The sequence below is a fragment of the Aethalodelphis obliquidens genome, unplaced genomic scaffold (assembly GCF_003676395.1).
Source record: "Aethalodelphis obliquidens isolate GAN/ISIS:26980383/991018 unplaced genomic scaffold, ASM367639v1 scaffold4, whole genome shotgun sequence".
In the NCBI taxonomy this organism is placed as follows: Eukaryota; Metazoa; Chordata; class Mammalia; order Artiodactyla; family Delphinidae; genus Aethalodelphis; species Aethalodelphis obliquidens.
The window spans coordinates 811,406-815,632 of record NW_020837948.1 but is presented as its reverse complement, the minus strand read 5'-3'; positions in this window follow the sequence as shown (position 1 = coordinate 815,632).

Here is a 4,227-nt window from a genome sequence, read left to right as displayed (position 1 = left end):
TATCAGTTGTACTCACTGTTTTCATTTCTTATACTTATTGATATAGGAATGCTGTGCTTTTTCTGCAGGAAAACAACTAAATTTGGGTGGAAGGGAGGGGAAAAGATAAGTCTGTTGATAATGAGAATCTGGGTGGGTACCATGGCCCAAATACTTTATGTAATCTTTAAGTCAGTTAAGATTTGGTATATTGAAAAAGATGTATAGGTCACTTTTTTCTACTTTTTTTTCTTACGAAATGATGTTTGTGGGGGTTGTCTCATTCATTTTTTCTGTGCTTTAACATTTTGCATTTGGCAATGTTGAAACTTTCTAAACTAACACATTTTTCTTTTATGATATTTTGGATTATCTGCCAGCCATGGTTGACCCCACCATGGGCATGATTATTTTTATCTCCCACACATGGTTCACCCTCTCTTCAATATTCCCATTCATTTTTTTCATGTTACACATACACACATTTCCATATGATTTCAGAACGGAGATTTCTGAAATTGTTCTGGTGGCTTTCATAGCTCCACGATTTGTTTTGTTATACATGTGAACATACTTTTAAGATTTTTTTCCCCCATAAAAAATGAGATACCAAATCTGATGACTTTTTTCATTTTCAATATCAGAATGAGATCCGGCTTTCTATGTAAAAGGATGCTAAAACAAGAGAATCTTTAGCAACTTAGGTTTGGAAAAATTGGTGATAACTCTGAGTATAACATTTATAGTTGATGATCCCTAAATCTGAATATCTTAATGATATATATATATATACACACTTCCCCATGAGAGTGGAATGAATAGGAAAGAGAATTTATTAGAATTCCTTAAGTGAATAAATTCACTAAAGTTATTTGTGCAAAGTTGTCGTTGAAGTTTATCCACTTTTAAGTCATATAATATTTCTGTTTATTTTTATTGAAAATTAACCAAATTTAGGCCATTCATAGTGAAATTAATGTAAAGCTTAAGCATTCACCTCTATTAAAATTACTGTTTTCACTCAGCAACATTAATTACCATGAAGAATTTGCAATAAATTTTTAAGAAAAGCTGATTTTAATATTTGAAGAGTTATTTGATCCTAAAACAAAACCTGAATTTAAGGCCTAGGCCATTTGATAGACTCTTTTTGAGCAGAAATTTCATTATTATGGGCTAAATGAAGATCATCTAAACTAACATTAGCATGGGTCAGGTAGAATTTCATAATGCAAGACAACCAGGTGAAAAGTGAAATACATGATTGGTTTCAAGCCAACAGTTTGTCATCTTTCAGCTGCTAAACTGACTACCAGATTTTGATGTTGAATGGTCCTAGGCAATATATGCCTTTAGGAAAGTTGAGTATGGCAAACGTCACTTGTTAGAAACATTTTTCTTGAAAAGAATTTCATAGCTATTCATTTATTTTTATTTTGTCCCCATATTGTGTTTGGCATTTCCTTCCTCCCTCCCTTCCTCCTTCCCTCCCTCCCTTCCTCCCTCCCTCCCTTCCTTCCTCCCTTTCTTTTTTTTTTTCCTGATGTGCTTTGCTTTTATGGAAAATTGTCTTGTTTGATAGGTAGAAACATGGTGGTGAGCCTCTGTGTAAAATAAGGTTACTTCTTATGGACCAGAAATATTTTACTCATTTTGGAATTATAACATTTTTGCATTTTCATGAATACATACTTTGTTTTGGTGATTATTAGTAATTTGCTTGTTAATTAAATTTTTGTAGTATTTCCTGGAGAAAATTTAAGCTAAAGAGTCTAATTTTCTTGATTTAGGGTACACTTTAATAAGTCTAGAAGCCTCCAAGTTCAAGGACCAAACCTTTATAATCTAGAATTTTGAGAAACGTGGAAATACTCTTGTTAGCATGTGTTTTGCTCTAAACTGGATTAACGCAGAAGGATCCTAGGAGGACTTAAGATGTTCTTATTATGAAGTGGCAGTCAAATTTATGGAACAGGTGACTTATGTATTCACATTGACCAGCTCAGTGATGGCCATCCACTGATGAATTAATAGACATATGTTGGGGAATGGGTCAAGCTCCCTTTGAGCTGGAATGGGTGGGCAGTTTCCAGTGCAGGTAGTTGTTGGTGACATTTGAGCTACTTCCCTACCATAAACACTGGAATTTTCTTTTTCCCATCCTCCTTTTCCCCTGTTTTTGTCTCCTTTATCCTTCTCCTTGCCATAGGCCTACCAGTGGCACTCCAGTTTACCTCCTTAGGAAGGAAGTAAAGAAATTGCTGACTCCTGCCTTAGAAAAGAACATAGCTAACTGATCCCAGAAAGATTTCTGCATTATGAGGTAATTGGGCAGTTTTTTCTGACTGCTGTTTTCCCCATAGTCTTAAGTTGGCAGTTTGAAGAGCAATGAAATTGTTAAGAAATTTGTGAATTTAAGAAAGTAAGAAGTATGTGTATTTTGGGTAAGTTCCTGGAAGCTGAGACTTACTGGTTTGGAAATTGGAGAGCAGAAGGAGGAGAGCTGTTTAATGTGTTTATGAATGGAGAGTGAGAGGTATACAAGGGAATGGTTTCAAGGTAAAGTGGAAGAAATTTTTACTGGAGGTAGGAAAAGACACTGAGATGGAGTCTTAAATGAGAGTTTGTTTGCTAAGGACAATGAAGTTGATGTTCACTAAGGAAGTTTCAGTAAAATCAGAAAATGGGTCCCTTGTTGGTTATGGGAAAGCTATTGGTCTGTAACTAGATGTTATAGTGATGATGCAATATACAAATCTGTTTTCAGGTGTAGGATGTTTGCTTTTCTGGACAAATTAAATAGCACAATTGTGGAATGGCAACTTTCCTGGTCAAGGCAAGTTGCTGCTGGAGACTTATTTTGAGGGGAAGAAATAAGAAAGTTTCAAACTTTTTCACCGTTACCATTTTTAAACTATCAGAAATATGTATCTTACATTCTCCTGGGTTCATGTTACAATGTAGTTTACCTTTGCTTTTCAAAATGTTCTTTAGATCAAATTATTTGATTTTATAGTCCACAAAGATCCATATTATGCCTTGCATTTATAGAACCTTGAGCCTTTGTTCCACATGAATTTCTAGAAGAGGACAATAAACCGGGTAAAAACACTGAATTGCAATTTTAGGCATCCTTTCTATTTCTTTTATATTTACAATCCTAGCAACCATTTAACATTGTAGACCTTATGAGATCCTCAATAATACTATATTTTTGAAATTAGACAACACACACCCCTCCCCCCCAACTCAAGTTTCTGTTTGTTCTCCCACTTTCTGTGTTACTTTAAAACTGTAGAATTCTCAAGAGTTCGTTGGTGGCAAGTGTTAATAATATAGTTTAGTACATCTTGGAAGTTCTTACGTCCTTTGTAGGGTGAAGTGATTGTGTTTAGATTTCTGTTCCCAGTATCCCAGGAGCATTGTAAATTATTTAAGATAAAGAGTTGCTATCATACTTGTTTTTAAAGTTATATAATTCAAGTATATTTGGATTAACTCTGTTTTCTAGTTTAGTATGGACTTATTCTCAGTGATTTTGACAGATTACTTTCAAGTTTCATTTTACCCAAATCTGTATACGTTAGTGATAAAACCTCTTTAAAGATAACTAAAAAAAAAGAGGTTCTGATTTTGTATTTGGAATGTAGTGGGGTTTTTTTTTACAAATGTCAAATACATTAATAATAGAAGAATTATTTTTATTTTAACTTATTTTGTAGAGTTGGCACTTATTATGGTTTTCACATAGTATTGTGTGTCAGATTTTAAATTATTATAGTTACATACTATAACTTAAGTCAGTGTAGAGCCTTCTTAAATAACCCCTCCCTTAGGAATTGTTTAAAAAGAAGTGAATTCCCAAACCTGTGTCAAGAACCAGTGATTTAAATGACTGTGAGACAAGTCTTTGAAAGGCTTCCTTGAGTCTAGTCAATGGAGATAAATGATAGCCCATTTCCATGCTGCATACAGTTGTTAGGGTTTATAAAGTTGTCAATATGTAAAAGTGCAAAAGCAGGAAAGACTGTAAAGTTGCCTATAAAATTTCTAGTTTTCATTATTTGCACTATTTATCTTTGCACTTGATTTTTTGAAAATTAAGACTAGTCACTTTCACTTTTGTTTCTAGTCTTTTCTAATTTCTTACAGAATTATGTTTTCAATATCCCTCCCAAAGCAAAACTTATATGCAATTAAATATTCTTTATAAGTCCAAGAAAATATTTCTTAGTGTTAGCTATGTAG